Below are 22,465 nucleotides of genomic sequence, written 5' to 3' on the forward strand. Positions count from 1 at the left end.
GGGGAGGAAAGAATGTCCAAGGTGGGCGAGGTCTTTGATTATGCTGGCTGCTTTACCAAGACAGCGAGAAGTGCAGATAGATTGAAGAGATGAGAAAAAAAAATTTCATCCAAAGGCTGCCTTTAAGAGTGGTAGAGGCAGAAACCCTCACTGTTAACACAGTACTTCAACGTGCACTTGAACAGCCGAAACCTGCGGGGCTAAAGGTCTCAAGCTGGAAGGTGAGATTAGATTGGATAGTTCTTTTACAACCAGCTGACACACAATGTGCAACGGTCTCCTTCTAGATCATGAATTTTCTTTGATTCTATGATCCCTCATCCTTCACATACTTTTTCAAGCTATGCTCTTCAAAAACAAAAACTGCAATTTCTGCAAATTTGAAAGACAAAATTCTGAAAATACTCAGCAGGTCAGGCAACATCTGTACAGAGAAAAACAGCTGACACTGAAGGTGAATGATCTTCAATCAGAACTCCCAGTTAGGTGGAGGTGGTGGTCAGAAAGGGAGCCTTCACAATTTTAAAAAAGAGAAATGTAATTAATCAGAAGTTATGCCTTAGGCTCTGCAAACACAGGCAAAACCAAAAGATGTAAACTAATTAAATCAGGAAAAAGAAATAATGAATATTAGGAGAGTATATGGCCCAAATAAGCATTTGTTAATCACAGATAGGAAGTACAATAAATAAATAAATAAACAAACAGTAAGGCAAAAATGAAACTGAGGGTTTGGTCTAGTATTCATTATATATGCAAGATGGTTATCAGTAGGAAGCAAATGCAAGATACACATTCTAAAGAAAAGTTAGAAATAGTAAAGGCAGAATAACCTCTAAGAGCAAAGAGAAAATCATTTCAATGATAAGCGAGGATATAATAGGTATTGGAGACTATACGAATAGAAATAGACAGAAAAAGATTCCAAAACTGTTGTAGATCTGCAGCAGAATGCGTAAATACAAAAATTAGACATGTAGCAAAGGCAAAATAGTTTCATTGCAGATTTTAACTTCATGCTGGAATAAAAGTTTACCTTGAGTGTACTTAGGATATAGTCAGAAAATGTAAGTGAGTTGCTTGCACATAATGGTGAACACCGTTAGGTTTTAGGGCATTGCTTTTTGTTATATAAATAGATGGCAAGTGATAGAAAAGTGTTTGTTACTCAACTAGTAATCCAGAGACCTGGACAACTGATCTGGAAACCCAAATCCCACCACGGTAGGTGAGCAATTTAAATTTGGTTATTTAGATAAAACTGGAATAAAAACTCCTAGTAATGGTGGCCCTGAAGCTAGCTAACTGTCAAAAATCTAAATGCCTAGATCCTATGCCTCTCTTCCAAGACACTATTTACAACCTTTTTTTAAAGAAAAGGCAAGCTTGTCTCAAGCCATTTATCATTTAGATGGTCTGATAACATGCCCAAGAAGTCACTTAGCAAGTTTTACAATGTTAAAAATGTGCTACATAAAATAAAGTTATCACTGCTTATACTGCCTGCAGTTGATGGAGAGCTTTAAGATTATCAAAATTAACATGATATTGGAGATAACCTTGTGACATTGACTAGGTCATAGAAAATGCAGTAGGGACAAAATAATGCATTATGATTGATAGAAATGACAGGTTGTGTTCCCTGGCTCAGCTTCAGCTTAAAAAAAAGCAAATTATCAAGATGGGACCAACCCATGGACAAAGCTGACAGGTGTAATTCAGTATGGGAGGAGGGGTTCATGTGCCTGTGAGCCCCAGATCATCTCCAGCATTTTGTTTTTGTTTTAGATTTTCAGCACCTACATTTTTGATTTTCACCAAATTGAACTTGTGTTAAGGCCTGACATTAATCACAATAATCAGCTGCACAAAGTTATTTGGTACTTGCTTCAGATTTGAAGATTGAATAATTTAATTGATTAAATGCTAGAAAGAAATCTCAGAAAGAAATCTCTTTGTGGGAAAATTCAGAACAAGAGATTCAACACATCTTGAATTAGAGGTCGGCCACTGATAATCATAACAGAAAACTTGCTGACTTTCCCTGGGATACAGTCCCTGATTCTCCCTGCAGAGTCCTCCAGGAAGCACTTTTTCTACTAAAAGGATTATAAATATTGGTATTGGTTTATTATTGTCACTTATACTGAGGTACAGTGAAAATCTTGTCTTGCATACCGATCGTTCAGATCAATTCATTACACAGTGCAGTTACATTGAGTTAGTACAGAGTGCATTGATGTAGTACAGGTAAAAACAATAACAGTACCAAGTGTCACAGCTACAGAGAAAGTGCAGTGCAATAAAGTGCAAGGTCACAACAATGTAGATCGTGAAGTCAGAGTCCATCCTATCGTATAAGGGAACCGTTCAATAGTCTTATCACAATGGGGTAGAAGCTGTCCTTAAGTCTGGAGGTATGTGCCTTGAGGTTCCTGTATCTTCTACCTGATGGAAGAGGAGAGAAGAGAGAATGACCCGGGTGGGTGGGGTCTTTGATTATGCTGGCTGCTTCACCAAGACAATGAGAGGTAAAGACAGAGTCCAAGGAGGGAAGGCCCAAAACAATGTGGCTGCTGGATTGAAGATAGATCAACAGATTTCTAAAAAAAAAACCAGGCAAGATTATTAAAGTAAAGCAATCAAAAGTAGGTGAATGGGATTGAGATACAGAACAACAAAGATCTATTCAAGGAACAGCCAAAAGGCTGACTGATCTGCTCCTGTTCCCACCCAAAAAAAAACTTAAAAAGATTTCAAAGAATAATTATAATTTTTAAACTTGTTTACAAAAAAAAAAATCACAGAACCTGTTGCAGCATAGATCTAGATAAGAAGACACTTGCATAAGCCAAAAACAATGAATACTTTCCATATTTTCCCCAGTGTTACTTTAAAAATCTGACTTGATTTACAAAAATGAACTTGAAGTGGCACCTTATTAACACAAGGTCACCCCTTTCAGCCAGTGTTAGGATAATGGCAATATGGAGGCTAAGTAACAAGAACCAGACAGTTACAGAAGAGATAACTTTGAAGAAATGTTTAAAAAAATAAATAGAATTAATAAAGCAACTCTAGAATAGTTGTTGTATAGTTGCTTTTCAAAAGAAAGAAACTGGGTAAAGCTCAAAATTACCGTCAGGGACCCTTCAAGGCACAGTATTCTGTAACAGTACAAGAGAAAATACGTGTTTAGTTGCCAGAAATATCCCAAGCTCAATCACCAATTTTAATTATTGAGTAATTAGTCAACTGCCCTCAATTAAACAAAAAATCTATTCTTAATTACCTAATCTAGCTGAAAACATGCTTCTAAATGGCATCCATTGCTTAGCCTCCCTTGTAAAGTGGCTACACAAAAGGCATTAGGAAACTTGCATCTACGCACTGAACCCCTGTCCAAATATAAGGAAAAATAATTCAGGCAGAACTATTATATCCAAAGGACAACTGAAGATACAATAACTTACCAAGAAATGTCATTGATACAAATGGAGCAAATGTGTTTAGAAAAGCAAGCAGCTTGTGGAGGTCTAGAACTTTCCCATAATGCTTCACATAATTACTTCTACACACACAAGCTTTCCAGGCAAAATCTATTCTTGATGTTAACAGTGGACAAAATATTAGACAGGAAACTGGCAGAAACTTTTCTGTTCTTCTAATGTTGACAGAGGGCAGTACTTTAGCACAAGTAGTAGAGCTGTTGCCTCATTGCTCCAGCAACCCAGGTTCAAATCCTGAGCTCTGGTGCTGTGTGTGGAGTTTGCACATTCTCTCTGTGACAGCATAGGTTTCCTCTCACATCCAAAACTGTGCTGGTTGGTAGATTAAAAGGCCACTGTAAATTGCCCCCCCCAGTGCAGAGTGGTAGAATCTGGTGGGGTGGGGTGGGGTGGGGTGGGGTGGGAGAAAAAGGGAGTTCGTAATGGGAAAGTGGGAGAAAACAAAATGGGTTAGGGTGGTAGGGGTTCTTGATTTAGACAGAGCTGTTAGGGTAGTCTAGGCAAGTAACTGAATGAATTTACTTTTGCACTCAATTCAAAACAACTGACATCTCAAATTACAATGACCTTCAGCATTCATCTCGATTGCTTAAGGATGTGTCTGTATTTCCTGACTTCATCTTATCAAATAATGCAAACCATACTGCTCCAGTATGCACATTTCTGGAATGCACAGCTTACGAGCAAGCAATATAGACTGCATTCTCCAGCTCTTGCTGAAACTCAGAACAAATGTGCCACGTACAACCGAGTAGGCATTCTCAAGTGTTGCCAAAGTGGTTATGAAGAAAAGTGATATATATCCACATCAGCCCCACCAACAAATAGCTCTGCAGCACACTTCAAATTAAGATAATATGATTCTAATTATTATTCCAGAATTTATGTCCCAGACTGACTTGATTTAATTTGGAAGCTCTGTACTCCTTCTCAGCTAACCAAGACCACATTGGCTTGCATTGCCTTCTGAAGGACATGGATGATGGTGAGATCAGGAAGAGGTACGTTGACATTCCAGGGCATGTCAATATTGAGGAGGTGTTAGGTGTCTTGAAAAATATGAAGGTGGATGTCCCCACCCTGATAGAATCTCAGGATACTGAGGGAAGCAAGGGAGGAGATTGTAGGGATCTTGACAGAGATCTATGCATTCTCTAAAGCAGGCAAGGTCCCAGAAGACTGGAGAATAGCCAATTTTGTTCCTGTAAGGGCTACAGGAATAATCCAGGAAACTATAGGCCAGCAAGCCTTACATCAGTGGTAGGGAAATTATTAAAGATTCTTAGGTATAGGGTTTACTCACATTTGGAAAAGCATGGACTTATTAGGGATAGTCAGCATTGCTTTGTGCAGAGGAGGATTAGTTTCACAAATTTGATCGAGTTTTTTTTTGAGGTGGCGAAGATAAGGGTAGAGCAGTGGATGTTGTCTACTTGGACTTCTGTAAAGCATTTGACGAAGTCCCTCATATAGGCTGGTCCAAAAGATTAAGTCACAAAGGATCCATGGATCCAAAACTGGGTTAGTAACAGAAGACAGAGGGTAGTGGTGGACAAGTGTTTTTCTGACCAGAGGTCTGCAAGCAGTGGTGTTCTGCAAGGATCAGAGCTGGGACCTCTGTTGTTTGTGATATAGCTTTAAGGAGAGCTTGAACAAACTTGGATTGTTTACTGTGGAACACCAAAGGCTGAGAGGCAACCTGACAGAAGTATATAAAATTATGAGGCATAGATAGGATGGAGAGTCACAAGTCTTTTTCCCCAGGATGGAAATAGCAAATACTAGAGGATGTGGGTTTAAAGGTGGGGGGAAATTTAAAGGAGATTTGAAGGGTAATTTTTTTTATTTACACAGAGAACGATAGGCACCTGGAACATACTGCCAGCGGAGGTGGTAGAAACAGATCTATATTTGCTCTATAATATGGTCTATATTCAGGATAAAGTTATGTTAAGTTCTGGAGCAGAGTTCCACAGGAGCAGCAAAAGTGACAGCCCTTGACATCAAGGCAGCATTTGAGCAAGTATGCCATAAAGGAACCCTGGCAATACCCCATCAATGGGCACCGAGGGGAAAATACTCCAGTGGTGGGAGTCATAACTTGCACAAAGGAAAATGGTTGTAATTGATGGAGGTCCTGGGGCTGGCACGATTGACATCAGGGTAGTGTCCTAGACCCAACCAAGTAATTCTGTCACATCAATAACCTTCCTTCCATCCTAAGGTCAGAAGTTGAGATGTTCACTGATGATTGCTTAAATTCTCAACTCCTCTGCAAATGCATGCAGCAAGACCTGATCCAGGAATGGGCTGATAAGTTACCCCCACGTACAACATCCAAGAGTCACCATTGATCAGAAATGCAAATGGACCAAACGCAAATACTACTACAAGAGCAGCATATCAGAAGCTGGACATCTTACAGCAAGCAAGCCCTTCCACCATCGACAACTTCAGAGAGTGATGGAATACTCTCCACTTGCCGATGAGTATAGCTTCAAAGAAGCTTACCATCCAGGAAACAGCCACTTGTTTTATTAGCACCCTATATCAACCACTAAACATTCATTCCTGCCACCAATGGCACACTGTGACTGTAAATTTTACCATCTATAAAATATACCATATTTGCCTAGCCTACTCCAACAACACCGTCTAAACTCAACCACTACCAGCTAGGACTACGGTAGAAGACACACTAGAACAGCACCTGTTGATTCCCCTCCAGTTGAACACCATCTTCATTTGGAAATATGAAGCTGACCCCTCTTCATCTCTAGGTCTAAACCCTGGAACGGCCCTCCCCAACAGCATCTTCACCAGAAGTACGGAAATGTTTAAGACGACAACTCACTCTCTAAAGGACGATTAAGAATGGGAAATAATGCTGGCCTTGCAGCAAAACCCGACTGTGAAAAATTAATAAATAATGAAATCCCAACTGGTCGAACACAATGGACAAAAACAACAAAGCTCACATTATCAGATGTCAGATCTGGTTATTTTCGAATCCACAGGTTCTTTCAGGAGTCCAAGAATGAGTTGAAAACAACTTGGTGCTTCACAAAGTTTTATTGGGAAAATTTAAAACAAAGAAACAGTCACAGAGCACATGGAACTGGCTTTGATGAGCAGAGACAAAGGGAACAAAAGATGAGCTCAGGCCAGGGGGGAAGAAGAGCAAGAGAGAGACTAACAAAATGCAACACCTTTTATACCTGAGATAAGAGATGCTCTTTAGCTAACAATAGTCCAATCAGGAAACCTATTAGATACTTGTGGCCAAACCAACCAATGGAAAAACCACATATTCAACTGATGGACAAACCAATAAGCTAGTTAAGCAGCCATTCCTTGTGCTGCCACTTGAGGTGTATTATACATGTTTAAAAAACTAATTAAAACAGTCGAATCCAACACAATCCATGGTATGAACTCTGCTCAGCTGTCTGACAACCGACGTTCAAACTCAGTTCATGCACATCAGCTGAGTTCTATAAAAAGGAAGGAAATCAGAATGCAAAGATGACTGAGGAAATAGATCAGTGGCTCCCCAGCTTGTGGCCAGAGAACTATTTTCAAATCAGAGCAGAAGAGACCACTGGCCATGTTAAAGGGAGTACAATGCACCTCTGGGATCATTTGTGCCAAATTCTCCTTCAAGTGCACGTTTTTTTTAAAGAGAATTTAAGCCTGCTTTAGCATCTGTAGAGTCTGGTCACACCAATGTCTAGCAGCAAATAAAAGGGAGGCAGGGCTATTTTGGGAAGGACAGCATTAAGGTTTGAGTACTGCTGTGAGGTCAAAGCGTGGGCATTGGTGAAATCCAGACCAGTGAGGAGAACAAGCAGATTGAGGTAACACAAGATGTTTAATGCAATAGTTATTAAAGGGGTAGTAATGGCAGCCAGTGATGTGGTATGGTCCTCCTATGAGATGTGGGAGATTAGGGAGTTGTTCAAGTGTCCCTGACAACTTTTTCTGCAGGAAGTGTATCCAGCTGCAGCTCCTCTCAGATCAGGTGGATCAGCAGTTGGACTCACTGAGGACCACACAGGAGGTAGAAAGTGTTATAGACAGGAGTTTCCGGGAGGTGGTCACACCGAAGGTTCAGCCAGATAGATGGGTGACTACAGGAGGTGCTGGGAGGTAGTGCAGAATTCTCCTGTGGCTGTCCCTCTTGTGAACAAGTATACCATTTTGGATATTGTTTTGGGTGGAGGGGGGGCAGTGCTAGGGAGGAGATAGCCTCTCAAGAGAAAATGACAGCAGCAACAGCCAGATCAGTGGCACCACCTCTTACTCTGTTCTATAGCACGACAGGTCAAAGTCTGGGCGAACAGTCATGACAGGGGATTCTACAGTCAGGGGCGCAGGACATTTTCAAAGGAAGGTAAGCAATCAAAGATTATGGTCCAAATTGGTACTAACCACAGAGGCAGCAAGAGAGACAAGATCCTGCAAAGGGAATTTAGGGAATTAGGAAAGATTAAAAAAAACATGATCTCCAGGGTTGTAATCTCAGGATTACTCCCTGTGCCAATATACTAGCGCAGCAAGAAAGAGGAAGACAGTACAATTGAATGTGTGGCTAAAGATATGGTGGAGAGGGCAAGACTTCAGATACATGGATTAATGGGCTGTCTTCAAGGGCAGGTAGGACCTGTACAAGGACTGGTTGCATCTAAACTGGAGGGGCACCAATATCCTGACAGGAAGGTTTGCTAATGCTACTCTGGTGTGTTTAAACTAGCATGGCAGGGGATGAGAACCAGAGGAGTAGATCGTCAAGTGGAGGGATTGAGGGGAAGGTAGAGGTTAGGTCAAATAAGAACACAGAGGGCCAGGTTAATGAACATGATGGGACTGACGGTCTGAAGTGTTATTTCAATGCAAGAATTATGGGTAAAGCAAATGAATTGAGAGCCTGGATTAGTACAGGGAACTATGTTGTGGTCATTACAGAAACTTGGTTACGTGTAGGGCAACATTCAACATTCCAGGATTCAGATGGTTTAGACACAGTAGACAAGGTGTTGCACGACTGATAAGGGAGAATATCACAGCTGCATTTAGACATGATATCCTTGAGCGCACATCCAACAAGGCCATATGGGTAGAGTTCAGGAATGAAAAAGGTGCAATTGCTATGTGGGATTATATTATAGACCTCCCAATAGCCCATGGGGGATAGAGGAACAGACATGCTGGCAGATTATGGAAAGATGCACAAACATGGTTGTTGCAGTGAGGCATTTTAATTTCCCATACTGACTGGGACACCGTTGATGGCAACAGTTTAGATGGGGCAGAATTTGTTAGGTGCACCCAGGAGGACTTCTTGAAGCAGTATGTCAATAGTCCAACCAGGGAAGGGGCCATACTTGACCTTGTACTGGGAAATGAACCTGGGCAGGTGATCAAAGTATCAGTGGCAGACCATTTTAAGAACAGTGATCATAACTCTGTAAGGTTTTAAGGTAGTTATGGATAAGTATAAAATTGGAACCAGTGGGAAAGTTCTAAATTGGGGGAGAGGGCTAATTACTACAGTGTTAGACAGGAACTGAGAATAGATTGGAAACACCTGTTATTGAGTAAATCCACATCTGATGAGGGATCTTTTAAAGGCCAGCTGTTTAGAATTCAGGACCAGCATTGTCAGGCAGGCACGGTAGTGTAGCAATTAGCGTAATGCGGTTTCAATTCTGGCCACTGTCTGTAAGGAGCTTGTACCCTCTCCCCATGTCTGTGTGGGTTCCTCCCATATTCCAAAGACGTATGGGTTAGGAAGTTGTGGGCATGCTATGTTGGCACCGGAAGTGTGGCGACACTTGCAGGCTGCCCCCAAAACACACTACGCAAAAGATGCATTTCACTGTGCGTTTTGATGTACATGTGAATAATAGATATCTTATCCTGTGAAGATGGAAGATGAAAGAGTGACGGCGAGGTTTAGGAACCTTGGATAACAAGAGATGTTAAAGTTTAGTCAAAAAGAAAAAAGGAAGCATATGCAAGGTTTAGGAAGCTGAAATCGGACGAGGCTCTTGAGAAATATAAAGGAAGCAAGAAAGAACTTAAACAAGGAATCAGAAGGGCTAAAAGGTGCCATGAAATGCCCTTCATGAATGGGATTAAGGAAAATCCAAGGCATTTTCTACATATTTAAAAACAAGGTAGTTTGGGAAATTGTAGGTGCATTTAATGACAAAGGAAGGAGTTTATTCCTGGAGCCAGAGGAAGCAGGCAAGGTACAAAGCGAGTACTTTGCCTCAGTATTCACCAAGAAGAACATGGATGATACTGGGATCAGGATGTTGATGTTCTAGTGCATGCTGATATTAACCAGGTAAATTGGTAAATAAACTGGTAAATTGATTTATTATTGTCACATGTACTGAGGTGAAAACTTTGTTTTGCATGCCATCCATACAGATTATTTCATCACATCAGTACAAATGAGGTAGTACAAGTGAAAAGCAACAAAATGCAGAATATAGTGTTACTGTTACAAAGAAAGTGTATTGCAGGCAGACAGACAATAAGGTGCAAGACCATGATGAGGTCGATTGTGAGGTCAAGAGTCCATCTTATTGTACAAGGGGACCGTTCAATAGTCTTATAACAGCAGGAGAGACACTGTCCTTTGAGCCCGGTGATACGTGTTTTCAGGCTTGTGTATCTTCTGCTCGATACATTAAGGTGGATAAGTCCCCAGGGCCCGATGGGATCTATCCCAGGACACTGAGGAAGGCAAGGGAGGAGATTACCGGGTTCTTGACAAAGATCTTTAGGTGCAGGTAAGGTCCCAGAAGACTAGAAAATAGCCAATGTTGTTCCTTTAAGAGCAACAGGAATAATCCAGGAAAATATAGGACAGTGAGCAGTACATTGGTGGTAGGGAAATTACTGAAGATGCTTAGAGAGAGGATTTATTCAAATTTGGAAAGGCATGGACATATTCGGGATATTCAGCATGGGTTGATGTAGGGGAGATCATGTATCACAAACCTGATTGAGTTTTTTTTGAGGTAACGAAGATGATTGATGAGGGTAGGGCAGTGGATGTCAGGGGCTTGAAGTTCCTAGGAGTGATCATTATCAATAGCCTGTCCTGGTCAAACCACGTCGACACCACAACCAAGAGAACTCACCAGCACCTCTACTTCCTCAGGAGGATAAAGAAATTTGTCATGTCCCTGTCAACCCTTACCAATTTTTATCAATGCACTGTAGCGGCTGCTACCGCGATGCAAAAGTAAGGCACTAGTCGATGAGCTGCAGAACAAAACTGAATTTCCCACCTCGCACGGGCCTTTTAAGAGGAACGGTTCCCTCCCACCGAAAACGGATATGACGTATGCGCTACATCAAACTTTTCCCGTGTGCGGGTTCTCCCCGTTGCTCGGGGACGATGAAGGCCCAGCGCCATCTTGGGCCTCGCTGTTCAGACGACGTGTGACCCGACCACTGAGCCGGTTCACTTGCTCAGACTGTGAGTCACTACACAACCCCCCCCCCACCCCCAGAACTGGCGATACGGTCCCCAAGGTTCGCAGGCTGTGCTAGCCGTTGCTTAGGAGGTTGGCCTCTGCGTTGCAGTGTTGGGACCTCGACCGGTTGTTGTCGATCTAAATGGGCCAGTTTGAGGCAGTGCATCGTGAAGACCTCTTCCTTGCCCCCAATGTCCAAAATAAAGGTGGACCCATTATTCCTGATGACCTGGAACAGCCCCTCGTATGGTCGTTGCAACGGTGCCCGGGGTGTGCCCCTGCGAACGAAAACGAACTTAGTCTCGTAGTTCCTTGGGCTCACAGGATGGGGCTTGACCATGCTGCTAAGTGGGAATCTGTGCCAAGCTGCCAGGCCTGTCGCGCAGTCTTTCCAGGACTGCCGTGGGTTGTTCCTCTTTGCCCCAAAGGGCGGGTATGAAATCCCCTGGGATGAGTTCAGCTGACGAAGCGTGGAGATCTTCCTTGGAGGCAGTGCATATGCCGAGCAGTACCCAAGGCAGTTCATCGACCCAATTAGGACCTTTCAGGCGGGACATCAGGGCTGATTTCAGATGGCGGTGGAAACGTTCCACCAACCCGTTTGATGGAGGGTGGTAGGCCGTGGTGGTGTGCAGCTGCGTCCCTAGCATGTTCGCTAATGCAGACCAGAGGCTGGAGGTAAACTGGGCACCCGTCTGAAGTGATGTGGGCAGGAACACCAAAACGCGAGATCCAAGGTGTGAGCAGTGCCCAAGCGCAGGAATCGGTCGTGATGTAGGATAGAGGGGTTGCCTCTGGCCACCTTGTGAACCAGTCCACGATGGTAAGGAGGTACCGGGCTCCTCTTGAAACTGGCGGAGGACCAACAAGGTCGACGTGGATGTGGTCGAACCTTCTACAGGTAGGCTCGAACTGCTGTGGCGGGACCTTGGTGTGTCGTTGGATTTTTGATGTCTGGCAGTGCAGACAAGTCCTGACCCACTCACTGACCTGTTTGCGCAGGCCATGCCAGACGAACTTGCTGGCGACCAGTCGGACAGTTGATCTGATGGACGGGTGCGCCAACCCGCATACCGAGTCGAAAACTCGTTTCCGCCAGGCTGCAGGAACTATAGGGTGGGGCTGACCTGTTGCGATGTCGCAAAGGAGGGTCTGCTGACCTGGACCAACTAAGAAATCTTGGAGCTACAGGCCCAAGACTGCGGTTCTGTAGCTGGGCAGCTCGTCATTGGCTTGCTGTGCATCAGCCAGGGCCGTGTAGTCTACACTCAGGGACAGGCTGTGGATGGTCGGTCTGGAAAGCGCATCAGCAACGACACTGTCCTTTCCGGAGACATGTCGGATATCCGTTGTGAATTCGGAAATGTAGGACAAACGTCGCTGCTGACGAGCTGACCAGGGATCAGAGACTTTGGAGAAGGTGAAGGACAAAGGCTTATGGTCAGTGAAAGTGGTGAAAGGCCTGCCTTCTAAAAAGTACTGGAAATGCCGGACTGCCAGGTACAACGCCAGAAGTTCCCGATCAAAAGCGCTGTATTTCAGTTCAGGTGGTCTAAGGTGCCTGCTGAAATACGCCCAGGGTTGCCAACGGCCTTTGATTAGTTGTTCCAGTACCCCACCAACCACTGTGTTGGATGCGTCCAGCGTGAGGGCGGTTGGGACGTCTGTCAGGGCGTCCTTGGCTTTAAGGAAGGCAGCCACAGCCTCATCGTTCAGGCGATGTCCTTGCCCTTGCCAGACATCAGTGAGAACAAAGGGCGCACAATACGGGCTGCTGCAGGGATGAACCGATGGTAAAAGTTGACCATCCCCAGGAATTCTTGCAGGCCTTTGACCGTGTTGGGAAGGGCAAAATGGCGGATAGTGTCTACCTTGGCGGGTAGGGGTGTTGCTCCTTCACTGGTGATTCTGTGGCTAAGGAAATCGATAGATTCAAGTCCGAGTTGGCACTTGGCCAGGTTGATAGTGAGGCCAAAATCACGGAGACGGGAGTAGTTGGCGGAGGTGGGAAAGGTGTTCTTGGCAGTCACGGCTGGCAATTAGTACGTCATCTAAGTAAATGAACACAAAGTCCAGGTCGCGGCCTACCGCGTCCATCAGTCGCTGGAAAGTCTGCGCGGCGTTCTTAAGGCCGAACGGCATTCGAAGGAATTCAAAGAGGCCGAATGCAGTGATGCCACACCCTGTGTTTGGGCATCAAATTTGTAAACTGAGGTGCCAAAACTGATGGGAACTCAGCTAGGAGCTTGGTGAACTCATTGCCAGACAGGGAAACAGAGTCCAGGCGTGGGACTGGTAGGCTGGCTTCTCCCAGGGAGTAGGTTTGGAAAGTTCTGGAGTGCACTAGCCGCTTCCCTCGCAGGTCGACTAACAGGCTGTGGGCCCGAAGGAAATCGGCTCCCAGGAGTGGCTGGGTGACGGCAGCAAGGGTAAAGTTCCAGGTAAAATGGCTGTCACCGAATTGTAATTGAACTGTACGGGTACCTAAAGTCCATATCGTTGTACCGTTTGTGGCTTTGAGTGCAGGACCCTGTTGCCTGCTACGAGTGTCGCAGCCGGTCGGGGGCAAAACACTGACCTCTGCTCCAGTATCAACGAGGAAACGACACCTGGACTGCTTGTCCCAAACGAATAGGAGGCTGTGTTGGCGGCCAGCCGCCATAACCATCCGTGGCAGCTGGCCATGGCGTTTCCCTGAAACTTGCAGGGTGGGCAGCATCGACGGGACTCCACGCCCCACCTCTGATGGTAGAAACACAGCTGGTCGCCAGTATCTTCGTCTGTGTTTCTGGGGTGTGGTCGCTTGGTGCTGGGACTGGTTTAGGTAGGCGTTGGGCCCGCGGTCTGGCGATTTGGCCGACAGACGACCCGCTCTCACGTTTGGCCTTCCATAGGACATCTGCCCGGGTGGCTACCTCACGTGGGTTGCTGAAATCGGCGTTGGCCAACAGCAGGTGAATGTCGTCAGGTAGTTTTTCGAGGAAGTCCTGTTCGAACATCAGGCAGGGCTTGTGTCCCTCAGCCAAGGCCAGCATCTCGTTCATTAGGGCAGATGGGGATCTGTCCCCCAGGCCGTCGAGATGAAGCAGGTGAGCAGCGCGCTCGTGACGGGAGAGGCCGAAGGTCCGAATAAGGTCTTTGAAAGCTGGGTACTTGCCTTCCTCTGGAGGGGACTGGATGAAGTCCTCTGACCTGGGCGGCTGTCTCCTAGTCCAGAGAGCTGACCACGTAGTAGTACTTTGTGGAGTCGGAGGTGATCTGCCAAAGTTGGAATTGTGCTTCGCCCTGGTTGAACCAGACGTGGGGCCGAAGCGTCCAAAAGGTGGGCAGCTTGAGTGCCACAGCATTGGCTGCTGCGTTGTCGTCCATTGTGTGGGTCCAAAATCCATTCAGACCGTCGGGGTCACCGATGTAGCAGCTGCTACCGCGATGCAAAAGTAAGACACTAGTCGATGAGCTGCAGAACAAAACTGATTTATTTTCCCGCCTTGCGCAGGCCTTTTAAGAGGAATGGTTCCCGCCCACTGAAAACGGAAATGAAGTATGCGCTACGTCATCAAACTCTTCCCGCGCACGGGTTCTCCCCGTCGCTCGGGGAAGATGAAGGCCCAGCGCCATCTTGGGCCTCACTGCTCCGACGACGCACGACCCTACCGCCAAGCTGGTTCGCTTGCTCGGATGGTGAGTCACTACAGCACTACAGAAAGTATCCCATCTGGATGCATCACGGCTTGGTATGGCAACTGCTCTGCCATGACTGCAAGAAAACTGCAGAGAGCTGTGGACACAGCTAAGCACATCACAGAAACCAGCCTCCCCTTCATGGACTCTGTCTATGCCTCTCGCTGCCTTGGTAAAGCTGCCAGCATAATCAATGACCGCACCCACCCGGGACATTCTCTCTTCTCCCCTTGGGCAAAAGATACAAAAGCCTGAAAGCACATATTACCAGGCTCAAGAACAGCTTCTATCCCACTGTTATAAGACTATTGAACAGTTCCCTAGTACAAGATGGACTCTTGACCTCACAATCTACATCATTATGACCTTGCACCTTATTGTCTACCTGTACTGCACTTACTCTGTAGCTGTTACACTCTATCCAGCATTGTTATTGTTCTACCTTGTACTACCTCAATGCACTGTGTAACGAATTGATCTGTATGAAAGGTATGCAAGACAAGCTTTTCACTTTATCTTGCTACATGTGACAATAATAAACCAATTCCAATGCATGAACTTTAGTAAAGCATTTGACGAGGTCCCTCATACTAGGCTGATCCAGAAGATTACGTTACATGGAATTCATGGTGAGCTGGTAGGTTGGATTCGAAATTGCAAGATAGAGGGTAGTGGTGGAAGAGTGTTATTCTGACTGTAGGTCTGTTCTAAGTGGGGTTCCACAAGGATCAGTTTCAGGACTTTTGTTTGTAATACATGCATATCATTTGGACAAAAATGTAGGTGAGCTGATTAGCAAGTTTACATTGACATAAAAATTAGTGGAGTTGTGGACAGTGAGGAAGGTTGTCCAGATACAGCAGGATCAGTTGGAAGTTTGGACAGAGAAATGGCAGATGGAGTTTAATTCTAACAAATGTGAAGTGATCCATTTTTGGAGGTCAACTGCAAGTCCACAGCTCTCAAAGTGGAAATACAAATGGATAGCATGGTAAAGGTGGTGTATACCATGCTTGATTTCATCAGTCAGGACACTGAGTATAAAAGTCAGGAAATTATGTTGCAGCTGTATAAAACTTTGGTTAGGCCTCATTTGTTGTATCGTGTCCAGTTCTGGTCGCCACATGACAGGAAGGATGCAGAGGTTTAGGAGAGGGTGCAAAAGAGATTCACTAAGATGTTGCCTGGATTGGAGAGTATTAGCTACAAGGAAAGTTTGGACAAGCTTAAATTGTTTTCTCTGGAGCAGAGGCAGAGGAGCAACCTGATAGAAGTATATAAAATTGAAGCATTCTCAGTCAGTCTTTTTCCCAGGATGGAAAAGTCAAATACTAGAGGGCATGGGTTTAAGTTGCAAGGGAGAAAGTTTGAAAGGAGATCTGAGAGGCAAGTTCTTTTCTTATAAAACAGAGTGGTAGGTGCCTGTAATGTGCTGCCACGGGAAGTATTAGAAGCAGATACAATAGCAACATTTAAGCAGCATTTAGATAGACATGAACGTGTAAGTAAGAGGGATATGGACCACATGCAGATAGATAGGATTAGTTTAGATGAGCATCATGGTCAGCGCAGACATTGTGGGCCAAAGGGTCTGTTTCTGTGCTATACCATTCTACATGCCACTCTCAGGGCCTGAAGGTCATGATCTTCCTCCAGACATTCTCCCTCACCACCCCCACACTAATTATCCAACTTTCCCCCATCTTCCTCAGATCATCTGTCCTGTCCCATGGACCTGATGCTCCAATTCCATCACGATGCATCATGCTATTCTCTTCCCAACTCACTTTCCCTGCAATCTCATTTCCACTGTGACAGCACAGGGGGGAGGACTACTCCACAATATGCAATGTCTTGGACCTCATACATGGCAAAAGATCCAAACTTCCTTTTAGCAAGCCAAGCTTGGCCCACCGGTCATAATCTGGGCATCCCAGAATTACAATGTGAAAGAGTTTGCTAAGCATATTAAGGATCATTGCCTAGCTTCAGGTATAAAGCTTTGCTCACTGAGAGCACATCAATAATGTCCACCCAAGTTTTCAATATACACACTTGAGGGAAAAAACTGCCCAAAAGGAGAAAAGAAAATGAACAGCACTCTACTAGGTAATGAGAAGTACAGGGGAGAAATCGCACTCAGACAATTTTTTAATTGCTCTGTAATTCAGTTAAATATGACTAAATTTAGCACTTCAAATCACTCCCACCGCCACTCTAAATAAAGCACAATGTTCTTGACATACAGTTTTGAAAAACATAATTCTTATTTGTTCAGCATCTTCCAACTTGTGTTGGAGAAAACATATTGTGCAACAACCCGAGTAATGTCTGATGTCACATGATCTCAATAAACACTGACCGTTCCCATTACTATCACACCAATTGGCCTTCCTCAGGTGTCTGCCTAAAAGTTGCGTGTTTTAAAGTAGCTATTAGCACTTAACCATGTGTTTATTAATCTTAGATGTTTCATATAAACACCTTAAAATTAATATTGCACTTCAATAGCTCTACAAATAAAATCTGTCTTCATATTCCTTTGAGCAAACCACTATCAGATAGAGAGTCAATCTTTTTCCTACAGTGGGGAGTCTAGAACTAGAGGACATAGCTTTAAGGTGAGAGGGGAGAAATTTAAAGGAGATGAGGGGCAGGTTTCCCTCACCCCCCCCCCACCCCAGAGGGTTATAACTAGCTGCCAGAGGAAGCAGTATGTGCAGATATAATTACAACGTTTAAAAGACATTTGGACAGGTACTTAGGTAGGAAAGTACCCAAGGCGGGGTACTGACCTAATGCAGGCAAATGGGACTCGCACAGATAGACATCATGGTTGGCTTAGACAAGTTGGGCCAAGGAACACATTTCCACACTGTCAAATTCTTTGTCTATGCCAAACCAAATGTAGGCCATAATATGGGCATGCAATGAAGTTGTGAAACAGCCATTGTACTAGATTTGAGAGAAATACCAAGGATCATTTTGTGACCTCAGGCATAAAGCTTCACCAACAAATTCTTAACTAGGATAATAAAGGAAGAAAATAAACATTATGAGACGCTGAGCAACAAAAATGAGAAATCACTCCTAGACAAAATTGAATGCAGAAAAGTATACTATGACTAAGTTGAACACTTTTGATTGCAACAAGTGATTATAACCCAGGAAGGCCCAAGACATTGCTCTCCATGAACTCATTTCTTTTTCTGCACTGGCAGAGGTAGAAGACATTGGCTCCCCTTTGCATCACAAGTGACAAGGAAACGTTAGTCCCAGAATTTTATCTGATTCTTGTGGCTTAGTTTTCCCCACCTCCCACTCACTACCTCTTGCTTACCCAACTCACATTAAGATGGAGGTCAAGTGCATTCTACAGTATATGCACTAACTCTGGATATTTTTCTCCCATCCATTGCCTACTATCTAGCGGATGTAGTATGTAAATTCCACAAACCAAGTTTACATATGGGCTACACACACTTTAATTGGTACAGAATAACAATATTAGCTGAACTACTTTACAAGGTTAGAAGCTATTATCACTTTGGTTTAAAAGCTCAACGGTTGGTGATTAAGCATCTAGTCTGCCAAGTTCCGTTTACTGTTGGTTTAAGGCTGTGACACCGAGGTTTCTAACTTCCTGATTACTATTAACCATGTGATTAATACTCAAGACCAGTACTAAGGCAAATTATTGCAATTTAACAGATTTAGTTGGGTGCTAAAAGACAATCCTTTGGGATCAGGCTGAGTAAACCAAAATATGCTCAGTAAAATATTCATGCCTCATTGGAAGGAAACTCAAAAGCCCATGAGAGAAAACAAAGAAAGCTTCTACTTAAATACAGACCAAAATCTCACTTGTTCTGCATAAACTAAAGATGGAGAGATCATATCTAGCTAATATAAAGCTGCAATTAAGTCAAGCTGATGGTATGAATGGCATTGTTGAACTCTCCCAAATTTGTTCTTAGTAAGTCTAACTACAACACAGTCCATACAATCTTGTTTGCTTAATGGCAGAAAGGTGATTTGAGAATGGCAACTAGGTAGAAGGAACCTAGGAATAAAGTTGTCCAAGACATGACTTCACTTAAAAGTAGGGTGCTGAGCAGAAAATACAGCACATTCTCTGTACAAATAGCATTAAGTCCTTGCTACATTTCACCAATACAACACTGGGATTCATTGTTGAGCCACCAATCACATTTCCACCACAATATAGTTTAGATCTTCAATGGATGTTATTCTTCTTGTATCTGGATTATTGTACATTGTTGGGGCCGGAAAGATTTAAGGGAACTTTGTACTAAAATCAACTATACTATAACTAACAATTAGATAGAGACCATTAGTAACCAACAAAATTAGGCAGTCTTATCACAAAAACTACTATAAAAGCATTGGTACAAAATGCATTTGAATTTCAAAGTGATTTAAAATGGAAAGGAAAGAGCAAAGATCAGATTTTGACAATGTGTACCATCCTTAATTATAGTTGAATATCATGGTGCCCTCAGATGTGACAGGCAGTAATCCAACAGTCAGATAACAACTATTTGTACACAATATTGCCCTGACTTATAATGACAATGGTTACCATATGCCAAGACTGTATTCTCCCTCATTAGAACCTAAAGCATCTGTACACTGTTCCTCTTTGCTCAATCTTTACACTGAGTATAATTTAGTCCATGTTCAAGTATTATATGCGTATGCATTAAAAATTTCCATTGGTATTGATAGGGGAGATACTCCCCACACACATGTACACCCTCAAGTCATCCCACTTCACACACGTTCCACCCTTGTTCCTACGCCTCTTCCCCCAAGACCACACTCATCTCTCTACGCCAGCCACCCTACATCTCTCCCCATTCACATCTTTCTCTCTCCTCCCCCTCCAAGCATCTCAACCCACCCACTCCTGCGTTTCCCCCCTCATCACCCTATCCCCCACCCACATTTCCCCCATCACCCCGCAATCCCCATCCCTGCATTCCCCCCACTCCCCCTGCATTTTCCCCCATTCCCCCTACATCTGCATTTTCCCCATCACTGCTATTTTCCCCCAGCCCTGTGCTCCCCCCATCCCCCCTGCCTCTGCGTTCCACCCATCCCCTGCGTTGTACCCCCCCCATTGGGTCTCTGTGTTCCCCCCCTCACCCCGGTCTCTGCGTTCCTCCCCCCATTCCCCCCATCTCTGTGACCCCACCCCGTCTCTGCATTCCCCCCATCTCCGTGTTCCCCCCATCCTCTCCCCCCACGTCTCTGCGTTCCCCCACCATCCTCCCCGTCTCTGCATTCCCCCCATCCCCCCCACCGATCTCTGTGTTCCCCCCCCCCACCCCCGGTCTCTGCGTTCCCCGCCATCCACCCCCAAGTCTTTGCGTTCCCCCCCATCACCCCCGGTCTCTGCGTTCCTCCCCCCATTCCCCCCCAGTCTCTGTGTCCCCCACCATCCTCCCCCACCCCCGGTCTCTGCATTCCCCCCATCCTCCTCCCCGTCTCTGCGTTCCCCCCATCCTCTTCCCCCCCGTCTCTGCGTTCCCCCCCATCCTCCTCCCCATCTCTGCGTTCCCCCCATCCTCCTCCCCCCCCCGTCTCTGCGTTCCCCCATCCTCCTCCCCCCCCGTCTCTGCGTTCCCCCATCCTCCTCCCCCCCCGTCTCTGCGTTCCCCCATCCTCCTCCCCCCCGTCTCTGCGTTCCCCCCAATCCTCCTCCCCCCGTCTCTGCGTTCCCCCCCCATCCTCCTCCCCCCGTCTCTGCATTCCCCCACCATCCCCCCCCATCCTCCTCCCTCCCCCAATCTCTGCGTCCGTCCCCCCCCAGGCCCCTGCGCTTCCCCGTCCATCTTGTCTCTCATTCGCCGCTCCCAACCATCCCTTCCCTGCCGCGGGCAATTCATCCCCTCCGTGGACATTCGCCTCCAGAAAGAAAGCGCCCATCCCTGTCGCCAAACCCGATCCGCATTACTAACACAACGGCCTGACGGCGGGCACGGCCCTCCGATCGGTGCTGGGGAGCGGGTAGGAGCCGGTCTGGCCCCGGACTCACCTCGCAACGACCAGCCAACGGCTCCCCTCCGGCTGCGCGCTCGGCCGACTCTCGCGAGACTAAAGCCGCACCCCATAGGGCGGGACCTGCTTAAAGGACCGGGCGGCTGTTCAAAGGGGAGGCTGTGAAAACCTCCACCGCTGGAGACCTGCAGATGCTGGAAATCTGAAACAGAACCGGAAAATTCTGCAAAGTACAGCTGGTCAGGCAGCATTTGTGGGGAGTGGAACAGAACTAACATTTAAGTTCAATGCTTGATGAAAGGTCCTCAACCTAAAACATTGTTGCTTCAGATTCCAGCATCTACAGTCTGTTGTGCCCCAACTCAAAACATTGACTCAGTTTCTCTCTCCACAGATACTGCACGATTTGCTGAGTATTTATTGCATTTTCTAGATTTTATTTCAGCTACAAATGTACATCTAGTTATAGAGGAAAGGAGAAATCCACACACAATTTTTCCCTCACATCCAGTCCTTTCCAAAATTGTGCATCACTCATGAGGACCCTCATGAAACTGGCTGGGAGGATCATGGAAATACTAGGCTGGGGAGTGACGAAAGTACAAGAGGTGACACTTTTATTATTCATTTTTCAGATTTATTTTATTATTCATTCTTCAGCGAGGCCAGTATTTATTATCCACTGCTAATGGCCTTTGAACTGAGTGGTTTGTTCAGCTGGCAAGTCACTTCACGGGGTATTTAAGAATAAACCGGGTTGGTGGGTCTGGATTCACATGTAAGCCAGACCAGGTAAGGACAGTGGATTTGCTTCTCTGAAGGACATTAGTGAATGAGCTGCATTTTTACAACAATCTGTTAGTTCTGTGGTTGTCAATGATAACTTGCTTCTTTAAAAAACAAATAACTGAATGTAAAGTCCATGGCTGCCATGCCATTGAGTTCATGTAACTGCTGCCCACCACCATATTCCTACAGAGTGTCTTCCTGCACTTGCTCTACTTTCCTGCGTGCCAAGTTTCCTGCCCTGACACTAAATGCACCCACTATTCAATCTCTGTTTTCCAGACCAGAAGGAGCACAGCTGCAAGGAGGTAAATGCAATCTCAAAATGAAGAACTTGACTGAATGCCAGGAAAGATTTCCTTAGCAGAAGAAAGCTGAGAAGATAATAGCATTAATTTTCATATTAAGCATCAATTAGAAGACAACCACGATTAACACCACAGAATATTTGGTGAGTGGGGATGAAAGGAAGATTAAAAAGTTAGTAACTTGAACAAATCATAAAACATTTCTTTTTGCAACAGTACATGTATAACAGTAACTGTTTTTCCCAATACACATTTATTACAGGGATAGAAAGCAAAAAAAAGCTATAAAAAAGGACAGCAAAGTCCAGGTCTGCTTTTTTCATCAGATCACCTCGTGAGCTGATCAATAATGTGACGTCAGTTCTTCAAAAGGTGGTACCTCTCCCTATCACAACACATGACTACTGCCCACAGGTTCTTTGTGTATCGCACTGTAAGATTCACCAAAAAAAAGTTGGTGGTTCAGTATCCCATTAAAGATATGTGTGGTGCTTTTACCACAGTTTAGTAGAATTGGCAGCCTGGTTTCAAATTAACTTACATTCCACAAGCATCCAGTTATTGTTAAACACAGGATTAAAAGGAAGCTAGGAGGTGCCCAAGTGCCTCCTTCAGATCTTTTAGGCCAAATTAAAGATCACCGAATCCAGCCCCTCAAGAA

General features: G+C 44.9%; 1 protein-coding gene across 3 annotated transcripts in view; it reads right to left on the bottom strand.

Annotated features, from left to right (window-relative positions):
* The window catches only part of septin2 (septin 2), a 91,751-nt gene extending 70,968 nt beyond the window's left edge, over positions 1–20,783 (bottom strand). The window contains exon 1 of one of the 3 annotated variants that reach the window (XM_052017209.1): positions 20,748–20,783. The gene's annotated coding sequence lies outside the window, so the exon portion shown is untranslated. Of the gene's footprint in view, positions 1–20,670 lie in introns of all 3 variants that reach the window. The other 2 variants (XM_052017207.1, XM_052017206.1) reach the window with 2 other exon arrangements.
* Between the last annotated feature and the right edge of the window lie 1,682 nt (positions 20,784–22,465).

Source organism: Pristis pectinata, chromosome 6 (genome assembly GCF_009764475.1).
Source record: "Pristis pectinata isolate sPriPec2 chromosome 6, sPriPec2.1.pri, whole genome shotgun sequence".
In the NCBI taxonomy this organism is placed as follows: Eukaryota; Metazoa; Chordata; class Chondrichthyes; order Rhinopristiformes; family Pristidae; genus Pristis; species Pristis pectinata.